The sequence below is a fragment of the Triticum aestivum genome, chromosome 7A (genome assembly GCF_018294505.1).
Source record: "Triticum aestivum cultivar Chinese Spring chromosome 7A, IWGSC CS RefSeq v2.1, whole genome shotgun sequence".
Classification (NCBI taxonomy): Eukaryota; Viridiplantae; Streptophyta; class Magnoliopsida; order Poales; family Poaceae; genus Triticum; species Triticum aestivum.
The window spans coordinates 81,956,365-81,969,166 of record NC_057812.1 but is presented as its reverse complement, the minus strand read 5'-3'; positions in this window follow the sequence as shown (position 1 = coordinate 81,969,166).

Here is a 12,802-nt window from a genome sequence, read left to right as displayed (position 1 = left end):
CCAACCCAACATGTACCTTTGGAGACACCTGTAGAGCACCTTTATAATCACCCAGTTACGTTGTGATGTTTGGTAGCACACAAAGTGTTCCTCCGGTAAACGGGAGTTGCATAATCTCATAGTCATAGGGACATGTATAAGTCATGAAGAAAGCAATAGCAACATACTAAACGATCGGGTGCTAAGCTAACGGAATGGGTCATGTCAATCACATCATTCTACTAATGATGTGATCCCATTAATCAAATGACAACCCATGTCAATGCCTAGGAAACTTAACCATCTTTGATCAACGAGCAAGTCATGTAGAGGCATACTAGTGACATACTGTTTGTCTATGTATTCACACATGTATTATGTTTCCGGTTAATACAATTCTAGCATGAATAATAAACATTTATCATGATATAAGGAAATAAATAATAACTTTATTATTGCCTCTAGGGCATATTTCCTTCAGTCTCCCACTTGCACTAGAGTCAATAATCTAGATTACACAGTGATGATTCTAACACCCATGGAGCCTTGGTGCTGATCATGTTTTGCTCGTGGAAGAGGCTTAGTCAACGGGTCTGCAACATTCAGATCCATATGTATCTTGCAAATTTCTATGTCTCCCACCTGGACTAAATCCCAGATGGAATCGAAGCGTCTCTTGATGTGCTTGGTTCTCTTGTGAAATCTGGATTCCTTCGCCAAGGCAATTGCACCAGTATTGTCACAAAATATTTTCATTGGACCCGATGCACTAGGTATGACACCTAGATCGGATATGAACTCCTTCATCTAGACTCCTTCATTTGCTGCTGAAGCAGCTATGTATTCCGCTTCACATGTAGATCCCGCCATGACGCTTTGTTTAGAACTGCACCAACTGACAGCTCCACCGTTCAATGTAAACACGTATCCGGTTTGCGATTTAGAATCATCCGGATCAGTGTCAAAGCTTGCATCAACTTAACCATTTACGATGAGCTCTTTGTCACCTCCATAAACGAGAAACATATCCTTAGTCCTTTTCAGGTATTTCAGGATGTTCTTGACCGCTGTCTAGTGATCCACTCCTGGATTACTTTGGTACCTCCCTGCTAGACTTATAGCAAGGCACACATCAGGTCTGGTACACAGCATTGCATACATGATAGAGCCTATGACTGAAGCATAGGGAACATCTTTCATTTTCTTTCTATCTTCTGCAGTGGTCGGGCATTGAGTCTTACTCAACTTCACACCTTGTAACACAAGCAAGAACCCTTTCTTTGCTTGATCCATTTTGAACTTCTTCAAAACTTTGTCAAGGTATGTGCTTTGTGAAAGTCCAATTAAGCGTCTTGATCTATCTATAGATCTTGATGCCCAATATATAAGCAGCTTCACCGAGGTCTTTCATTGAAAAACTCTTATTCAAGTATCCCTTTATGCTATCCAGAAATTCTATATCATTTCCAATCAACAATATGTCATCCACATATAATATTAGAAATGCTACAGAGCTCCAACTCACTTTCTTGTAAATACAGGCTTCTCCAAAAGTCTGTACAAAACCAAATGCTTTGATCACACTATCAAAGCGTTTATTCCAACTCCGACAGGCTTGCACCAGTCCATAAATGGATCGCTGGAGCTTGCACACTTTGTTAACTCCCTTTGGATCGACAAAACCTTCCGGTTGCATCATATACAACTCTTCTTCCAGAAATCCATTCAGGAATGCAGTTTTAACATCCATTTGCCAAATTTCATAATCATAAAATGCGGCAATTGCTAACATGATTCGGACAGACTTAAGCATCGCTACGGGCACTACAAAAAAGTACACTTCCGTGATGATACGTGTTTGTCACAGTAGGTCGCGTTTTCTGTCATGCATGTACATCCATGACAAATTTATGACAGAATCAAGATAGTCATACCTGTGCTGTCGTAGAAGTGTTCCATGACATTACCAAAATTATCATCACGGAAGTGTCCACTTCCATGACGATAAATCGCGCCTCACAGAAGTGCTTTCGCAAAGGGTGACCGACACGTGGCATCCACCGTAACGGAACGCCGTTAAGCTATCAGGTCGGGTTTTGGATCCGATAACCCGTTAACAGCCCCGACCAATGGGAAATTTCCACATGTAAAATTCTTATTGGCCGGACGAAACACGTGTCAGCTCGTCAGTGGGTCAGATAGGCGCCTATGATACGTCGACACGTGGCACGGCCCAACAGAGGTGTTGGGGAACGTAGTAATTTCAAAAAAATTCCTACGCACATGCAAGATCATGGTGATGCATAGCAACGAGAGGGGAGAGTGTTGTCCACGTACCCTCGTAGACCGAAAGCGGAAGCGTTGGCACAACGCGATTGATGTAGTCGTACGTCTTCACGATCCGACCGATCAAGTACCGAACGCACGACACCTCCGAGTTCAGCACACGTTCAGCCCGATGACGTCCCTCGAACTCCGATCCAGCCGAGTGTTGAGGGAGAGTTTCGTCAGCACGACGGCGTGGTGACGATGTTGATGTTCTACCGTCGCAGGGCTTCGCCTAAGCACCGCTACAGTATTATCGAGGTGGATTATGGTGGAGGGGGCACCGCACACGGCTAAGAGATCAATGACCAATTGTTGTGTCTATGGGGTGCCCCTACCCCCGTATATAAAGGAGCAAGGGGGAGAGGTGCGGCCAGGCTTGGGGCGCGCCAGGAGGAGTCCTACTCCTACCGGGAGTAGGACTCCCCCCTTTTCCATGTTGGACTAGGAGAGAGGGGGGAAAGAGGTGGAGGAGAGGAAGGAAAGGGGGGGGGGCGCCGCCCCCCTCTCCTTGTCCTATTCGGACTAGGGGGAGGGGGCGCGACCCTTGCCCTGGCCGCCTCCTCTCTCTTCCACCAAGGCCCACTAAGGCCCAATAACCTCCCGGTACTCCGGTAAAATCCCGATTTCACCCGGAAAACACTTCCCATGTCCAAACATAGGCTTCCAATATATCAATCTTCATGTCTCGACCATTTCGAGACTCCTCGTCATGTCCGTGATCACATCCGGGACTCCGAACAACCTTCGGTACATTAAAACATATAAACTCATAATGAAACTGTCATCATAACGTTAAGCGTGCAGACCCTACGGGTTTGAGAACTATGTAGACATGACCGAGACATGTCTTCGGTCAATAACCAATAGCGGAACCTGGATGCTCCTATTGGCTCGTACATATTCTACGAAGATCTTTATCGGTCAGACCGCATAACAACATACGTTGTTCCCTTTGTCATCGGTATATTACTTGCCCGAGATTCGATCGTCGGTATCTCAATACCTAGTTCAATCTCGTTACCGGCAAGTCTCTTTACTCGTTCCGTAATACATCATCCCGCAACTAACTCATTAGTTGCAATGCTTGCAAGGCTTAAGTGATGTGCATTATCGAGAGGGCCCAGAGATACCTCTCCGATAATCGGAGTGACAAATCCTAATCTCGAAATACGCCAACCCAACATGTACCTTTGGAGACACCTGTAGAGCACCTTTATAATCACCCAGTTATGTTGTGACGTTTGGTAGCACACAAAGTGTTCCTCCGCTAAATGGGAGTTGCATAATCTCATAGTCATAGGAACATGTATAAGTCATGAGGAAAGCAATAGCAACATACTAAACGATCGGGTGCTAAGCTAACGGAATGGGTCATGTCAATCATATCATTCTCCTAATGATGTGATCCCGTTAATCAAATGACAACTCATGTCTATGGTTAGGAAACATAACCATCTTTGATCAACGAGCTAGTCAAGTAGAGGCATACTAGTGACACTTTGTTTGTCTATGTATTCACACATGTATTATGTTTCCGGTTAATACAATTCTAGCATGAATAATAAACATTTATCATGATATAAGGAAATAAATAATAACTTTATTATTGCCTCTAGGGCATATTTCCTTCAAGAGGCCCATTCCTGTGAAAAGGCTGACCCATTTGACTTGGTCAAAAGCTGGCGGGCCGGCCCATGGAAAGCCTGTTAACGGCCTGTTCGAATATAGCCCATTTATAGCCCGCTTACCCATGGCCCGTTATGCCCTATCCGAATTAGGCCCAGTAGCGTCATCTGGGTCATCCAATATGATTCCAGCCCGTTTTCACTTCTGGCCTTTGTATGGCCCATGACGTCTTTCGGCCCATATGAGGCCCTATGTAACTCTTGGCTTACTAACGACCCGTGCTGAAACTGGCCCGTAATGAACAGTGTATCACTTTACACCCATTAACGGCCCGTGGTGAAACTGGCACGTAATGAATAGTGTATCACTTTATACCCATTAACGGCCCGTTATTCCGTTGGGCCGTTTCCAGCCCATGTTATCTTTCGGCCTTCTCAGAGCCCATTTATTCTTGGGCTCATTTCCAGCATTCGTTTACTTACGGCCCGTTACTGTCATTTTCAGCTTGTGGGCCAAATTCAGCCCGTGGTTACAGTCGGCCCTTTTGTGGTCCGTTAATACATTGGGCCTATTTCATAGCGTCATCAAATACGACCTATTAACGATGGCCCGTTATGGTCGGCCCATGAACAGACGATTCCAACTCTAGCCCGTTTACGGCCATAATGCGGTCTGTTTGGCCCATGTTTGGCCAATCGATTATATGGCCCATATAAGGCCCATTGATAATACGGCCCGCAGAAGGCCCATTGATAATACGGCCCGCAGAAGGCCCATTGTTTCTACGGCCCGTAGAAGGCCCATTGTTTCGACGGCCACTAGGAGGCCCAGTGTCACTATAGTAAATATTAGCCCATGGTTATTGTGGCCTAGTTTTAAAAAATAGGTTATTGCAGCCACTAGCTAACCGCGGAAAAAGAACTGCAATGACTACAAGCAAACAAATAAACTAGACAACAAGGAAATAAATAAGCAAGCAACTAATGCTAGGCTATCACGGCTATTACACATATTACATCCACTGGGCATCAAAGTTCGCCACCAGTGCAAATATAGGGAACAAAGCAGCATATCATATACACTGGTTGTCAAAGTTGGCGACCAGCACAAATAAACGCCGCAACAAAACAAATCCAGAACTGAAACCACTTCAGAAGATCTCAAGGAACAATATCCTGGGTACCCATAATGCTGGCAAGATGCTTAGCAAGCTTATTAAATTTATCTTGTTTGGCGCTTAAATCCTCCAGCGCTTGCTGTTGCACCAGAAAATATGCATCTGAATTCTGCAGGGACTTCCTCAGTCCTTCAGCTTCCTGTCGTAGCACATCTGATCAATGTCTTTCAACTTGAAGTTGAGACTCAAGAAGACGAACTGATTCAGGCAGCGAGTTCGAAGAGCTTGTGCCAGCAGTAGTGGCCAGTAACTCGAACACTACATCAAGACATGACTTTTGGGTTCCCTCACTGTCGTCAAGATAGTTTTTATCAACTTTCTTAGAGACCAACAGGGATGTCTCACTATCTTGAACCTTATCTGCATTACTTCCTTTACCATTGGATAACGCGGTACTATTCTCCAATATTTTGTCCGCATTCTAAAAGAGAAACAAGCAGACACATCACATGTTTACCATGTTGTATATGAAACTCATTTTGGTAAATGAGTTCAGTAGTAAAGTGAACAGGATAACAACATGAAACAAACATATATCTATGTACCATGATCACTTTTTGGTCTATATCATTCTAGTTTTTGTTGCCAAATCAAGATAGAGACACAATTCAAATAATATTTGTTCAAGACAAAGCAGAATAGACAGAATATAAATGTGGGTAACTATAGAGCAATAACAACACTTGTAATGTGCATGACATGAGAACATAACTGTTTATTCAGTTGAAACTGAAATCAACATAGAGCAGGTTACAACAGCAAACCAGTTAAAGAAACAGGTTTAAAATGTACCTGTTGCGCCATTGGAGTTTCAATTCCATCCTTCAAATTTGAAAATAGTTGGTATGAGTAAATACAGTCATGCAAGAGCAAAGGAGTATGAACCATAGCTACAGAACCTGACTTGAGAACAAATCTTCTTCTCCTTTGCGTTGAGTTGGGATTCGGAGTGGTGGTCCTCGTGCTTTGGGCACTGCAGTTCCCTTACTAACTGCTCGTGTTTGGGTGCTCTGTGGTGGAGACAGTGCTGTGTCAACTGGAACTGGGTTACTATCTGCCGGGGTTGGGGTTAGAAGGGGTGTAGCTGGTTCTCTGTCCAACTGGGTAGGGGTACAATCTGCGAGAGTCTGGGTTATGTGTGAAGGAAATATGCCCTAGAGGCAATAATAAAGTTATTATTTATTTCCTTATTTCATGATAAATGTTTATTATTCATGCTATAATTGTATTAACCGGAAACATAATACATGTGTGAATACATAGACAAACAGAGTGTCACTAGTATGCCTCTACTTGACTAGCTCGTTAATCAAAGATGGTTATGTTTCCTAACCATAAACAAAGAGTTGTTATTTGATTAACGGGATCACATCATTAGTTGAATGATCTGATTGACATGACCCATTCCATTAGCTTAGCACCCGATCGTTTAATATGTTGCTATTGCTTCCTTCATGACTTATACATGTTCCTATGACTATGAGATTATGCAACTCCCGTTTGCTGGAGGAACACTTTGTGTGCTACCAAACATCACAACATAACCGGGTGATTATAAAGGAGCTCTACAGGTGTCTCCAAAGGTAAATGTTGGGTTGGCGTATTTCGAGATTAGGATTTGTCACTTCGATTGTCGGAGAGGTATCTCTGGGCCCTCTCGGTAATGCACATCACATAAGCCTTGCAAGCATTACAACTAATATGTTAGTTGTGAGATGATGTATTACGGAACGACTAAAGAGACTTGCCGGTAACGAGATTGAACTAGGTATTGGATGCCGACGATCAAATCTCGGGTAAGTAACATACCGATGACAAAGGGAACAATGTATGTTGTTATGCGGTCTAACCGATAAAGATCTTCGTAGAATATGTAGGAGCCAATATGGGCATCCAGGTCCCGCTATTGGTTATTGACCGGAGACGTGTCTCGGTCATGTCTACATTGTTCTCGAACCGCAGGGTCCGCACGCTTAAAGTTACGATGACAGTTGTTATGAGTTTTATGCATTTTGATGTACCGAAGTTTGTTCGGAGTCCTGGATGTGATCACGGACATGATGAGGAGTCTCGAAATGGTCGAGACATAAAGATTGATATATTGGATGACTATATTCGGACACCGGAAGTGTTCCGGGGAAGTTTCGGATAAAACCGGAGCACCGGGTGGTTACCGGAACCCCCCGGGGGGTTAATGGGCCTCATGGGCCTAATGTGGAGAAGAGGAAGGGGCTGCCAGGGCAGGCCGCGCGCCCCCTCTCCCCCTAGTATGAATTGGACAAGGAGGGAGGGGCGCCCCCCCCCCTTTCCTTCTCTCCCTCCACCTCTCCTAGTTGGACAAGGAACGGGGAGGGGAGTCCTACTCCCGGTAGGAGTAGGACTCCTCCTGCGTGCCTCCTCTAGGGCCGGCCGCACCCCCCCTTGGATCCTTTATATACGGAGGCAGGGGCACCCTAGGACACACAAGTTGATCCTCGTGATCGTTCCTTAGCCGTGTGCGGTGCCCCCTGCCACCATATTCCACCTCGGTCATATCGTTGTAGTGCTTAGGCGAAGCCCTGCGTCGGTAGAACATCATCATCGTCACCACGCCGTCGTGCTGACGGAACTCATCCCCGAAGCTTTGCTGGATCGGAGCCCGGGGAGCGTCATCGAGCTGTACGTGTGCTAAGAACTCGGAGGTGCCGGAGTAACGGTGCTTGGATCGGTCGGATCGGGAAGACGTACGATTACTTCCTCTATGTTGTGTCAACGCTTCCGTTGCGATCTACAAGGGTACGTAGATCATACTCTCCCCTCTCATTGCTATGCATCACCATGATCTTGCGTGTGCGTAGGAAAATTTTGAAATTACTACGTTACCCAACAGTGGCATCCGAGCCTAGGTTTTATATGTTGATGTTATATGCACGAGTAGAACACAAGTGAGTTGTGGGTGATATAAGTCATACTGCTTACCAGCATGTCATACTTTGGTTCGGCGGTATTGTTGGACGAGACGACCCGGACCGACATTACGCGTACGCTTACGCGAGACCGGTTCTCCCGACGTGCTTTGCACATAGGTGGCTTGCGGGCGACAGTCTCTCCAACTTTAGTTGAACCGAGTGTGGCTACGCCCGGTCCTTGCGAAGGTTAAAACAGCACCAACTTGACAAACTATCGTTGTGGTTTTGATGCGTAGGTAAGATTGGTTCTTGCTTAAGCCCGTAGCAGCCACGTAAAACTTGCAACAACAAAGTAGAGGACGTCTAACTTGTTTTTGCAGGGCATGTTGTGATGTGATATGGTCAAGACATGATGCTAAATTTTATTGTATGAGATGATCATGTTTTGTAACCGAGTTATCGGCAACTGGCAGGAGCCATATGGTTGTTGCTTTATTGTATGCAATGCAATCGTGATGTAATGCTTTACTTTATCACTAAGTGGTAGCGATAGTCGTGGAAGCATAAGATTGGCGAGACGACAACGATGCTATGATGGAGATCAAGGTGTCGCACCGGTGACGATGGTGATCACGACGGTGCTTCGAAGATGGAGATCACAAGCATAAGATGATGATGGCCATATCATATCACTTATATTGATTGCATGTGATGTTTATCTTTTATGCATCTTATCTTGCTTTGATTGACGGTAGCATTATAAGATGATCTCTCACTAATTATCAAGAAGTGTTCTCCCTGAGTACGCACCGTTGCGAAAGTTCTTCGTGCTGAGACACCACGTGATGATCGGGTGTGATAGGCTCTACGTTCAAATACAACGGGTGCAAAAAAGTTGCACACGCGGAATACTCAGGTTATACTTGACGAGCCAAGCATATACAGATATGGCCTCGGAACACGGAGACCGAAAGGTTGAGCGTGAATCATATAGTAGATATGATCAACATAGTAATGTTCACCGATGAAACTACTCCATCTCACGTGATGATCGGACATGGTTTAGTTGATTTGGATCATGTGATCACTTAGAAGATTAGAGGGATGTCTATCTAAGTGGGAGTTCTTAAGTAATATGATTAATTGAACTTAAATTTATCATGAACTTAGTCCCTGATAGTATCTTGCTTGTTTATGTTGATTGTAGATAGATGGCTTGTGCTGTTGTTCCGTTGAATTTTAATGCGTTCCTTGAGAAAGCAAAGTTGAAAGATGATGGTAGCAATTACATGGACTGGGTCCGTAACTTGAGGATTATCCTCATTGCTGCACAGAAGAATTACGTCCTGGAAGCACCGCTGGGTGCCAGGCCTGCTGCTGGAGCAACACCAGATGTTATGAACGTCTGGCAGAGCAAAGCTGATGACTACTCGATAGTTCAGTGTGCCATGCTTTACGGCTTAGAATCGGGACTTCAACGACGTTTTGAACGTCATGGAGCATATGAGATGTTCCAGGAGTTGAAGTTAATATTTCAAGCAAATGCCCGGATTGAGAGATATGAAGTCTCCAATAAGTTCTATAGCTACAAGATGGAGGAGAACAGTTCAGTCAGTGAGCATATACTCAAAATGTCTGGGTATAATAATCACTTGATTCAATTGGGAGTTAATCTTCCAGATGATTGCGTCATTGACAGAATTCTCCAATCACTGCCACCAAGCTACAAGAGCTTCGTGATGAACTATAATATGCAAGGGATGAATAAGACTATTCCCGAGCTCTTCGCAATGCTGAAAGCTGCGGAGGTAGATAAAGGAGCATCAAGTGTTGATGGTCAACAAGACCGCTAGTTTCAAGAAAAAGGGCAAAGGGAAGAAGAAGGGGAACTTCAAGAAGAACGGCAAGCAAGTTGCTGCTCAAGAGAAGAAACCCAAGTCTGGACCTAAGCCTGAAACTGAGTGCTTCTACTGCAAGCAGACTGGTCACTGGAAGCGAAACTGCCCCAAGTATTTGGCGGATAAGAAGGATGGCAAGGTGAACAAAGGTATATGCGATATATATGTTATTGATGTGTACCTTACTAATGCTCGCAGTAGCACCTGGGTATTTGATACTGGTTCTGTTGCTAATATTTGCAACTCGAAACAGGGACTACGGATTAAGCGAAGATTGGCTAAGGACGAGGTGACGATGCGCGTGGGAAACGGTTCCAAAGTCGATGTGATCGCGGTCGGCACGCTACCTCTACATCTACCTTCGGGATTAGTATTAGACCTAAATAATTGTTATTTGGTGCCAGCGTTGAGCATGAACATTATATCTGGATCTTGTTTAATGCGAGACGGTTATTCATTTAAATCAGAGAATAATGGTTGTTCTATTTATATGAGTAATATCTTTTATGGTCATGCACCCTTGAAGAGTGGTCTATTCTTATTGAATATCAAGAGTAGTGATACACATATTCATAATGTTGAAGCCAAAAGATGCAGAGTTGATAATGATGGTGCAACTTATTTGTGGCACTGCCGTTTAGGTCATATCGGTGTAAAGCGCATGAAGAAACTCCATACTGATGGACTTTTGGAACCACTTGATTATGAATCACTTGGTACTTGCGAACCGTGCCTCATGGGCAAGATGACTAAGACACCGTTCTCCGGAACTATGGAGAGAGCAACAGATTTGTTGGAAATCATACATACAGATGTATGTGGTCCAATGAATATTGAGGCTCGTGGCGGATATCGTTATTTTCTCACCTTCACAGATGATTTAAGCAGATATGGGTATATCTACTTAATGAAACATAAGTTTGAGACATTTGAAAAGTTCAAAGAATTTCAGAGTGAAGTTGAAAATCATCGTAACAAGAAAATAAAGTTTCTACGATCTGATCGTGGAGGAGAATATTTGAGTTACGAGTTTGGTGTACATTTGAAGCAATGCGGAATAGTTTCCCAACTCACGCCACCCGGAACACCACAGCGTAATGGTGTGTCCGAACGTCGTAATCGTACTTTACTAGATATGGTGCGATCTATGATGTCTCTTACTGATTTACCGCTATCATTTTGGGGATACGCTCTAGAGACAGCCGCATTCACGTTAAATAGGGCACCATCAAAATCCGTTGAGACGACGCCTTATGAACTGTGGTTTGGCAAGAAACCAAAGTTGTCGTTTCTAAAAGTTTGGGGCTGCGATGCTTATGTGAAAAAGCTTCAACCTGATAAGCTCGAACCCAAATCGGAGAAATGTGTCTTCATAGGATATCCAAAGGAAACTATTGGATACACCTTCTATCACAGATCCGAAGGCAAGACTTTTGTTGCTAAATTCGGAAACTTCCTGGAGAAGGAGTTTCTCTCGAAAGAAGTGAGTGGGAGGAAAGTAGAACTTGACGAGGTAACTGTACCTGCTCCCTTATTGGAAAGTAGTACATCACAGAAAACTGTTTCAGTGACACCTACACCAATTAGTGAGGAAGCTAATGATGATGATCATGAAACTTTAGATCAAGATACTACTGAACTTCGTAGATCAACCAGAGTGAGATCCGCACCAGAGTGGTATGGTAATCCTGTTCTGGAAGTCATGCTACTAGATCATGATGAACCTACGAACTATGAAGAAGCGATGGTGAGCCCAGATTCCGCAAAATGGCTTGAAGCCATGAAATCTGAGATGGGATCCATGTATGAGAACAAAGTATGGACTTTGGTTGACTTGCCCGATGATCGGCAAGCAATTGAGAATAAATGGATCTTCAAGAAGAAGACTGACGCTGACGGTAATATTACTGTCTACAAAGCTCGACTTGTTGGAAAAGGTTTTCGGCAAGTTCAAGGGATTGACTACGATGAGACCTTCTCACCCGTAGCGATGCTTAAGTCTGTCCGAATCATGTTAGCAATTGCCGCATTTTATGATTATGAAATTTGGCAGATGGATGTCAAAACTGCATTCCTGAATGGATTTCTGGAAGAAGAGTTGTATATGATGCAACCAGAAGGTTTTGTCGATCCAAAGGGTGCTAACAAAGTGTGCAAGCTCCAGCGATCCATTTATGGACTGGTGCAAGCCTCTCGGAGTTGGAATAAACGCTTTGATAGTGTGATCAAAGCATTTGGTTTTATACAGACTTTGGGAGAAGCCTGTATTTACAAGAAAGTGAGTGGGAGCTCTGTAGCATTTCTGATGTTATATGTGGATGACATATTACTGATTGGAAATGATATAGAATTTATGGATAGCATAAAGGGATACTTGAATAAGAGTTTTTCAATGAAAGACCTCGGTGAAGCTGCTTACATATTAGGCATTAAGATCTATAGAGATAGATCAAGACGCTTAATTGGACTTTCACAAAGCACATACCTTGACAAGATTTTGAAGAAGTTCAAAATGGATCAAGCAAAGAAAGGATTCTTGCCTGTATTGCAAGGTGTGAAGTTGAGTAAGACTCAATGCCCGACCACTGCAGAAGATAGAGAGAAAACGAAAGATGTTCCCTATGCTTCAGCCATAGGCTCTATCATGTATGCAATGTTGTGTACCAGACCTGATGTGTGCCTTGTTATAAGTTTAGCAGGGAGGTACCAAAGTAATCCAGGAGTGGATCACTGGACAGCGGTCAAGAACATCCTGAAGTACCTGAAAAGGACTAAGGATATGTTTCTCGTATATGGAGGTGACAAAGAGCTCATCGTAAATGGTTACGTTGATGCAAGCTTTGACACTGATCCGGACGATTCTAAATCGCAAACCGGATACGTGTTTACATTAAATGGTGGAGCTG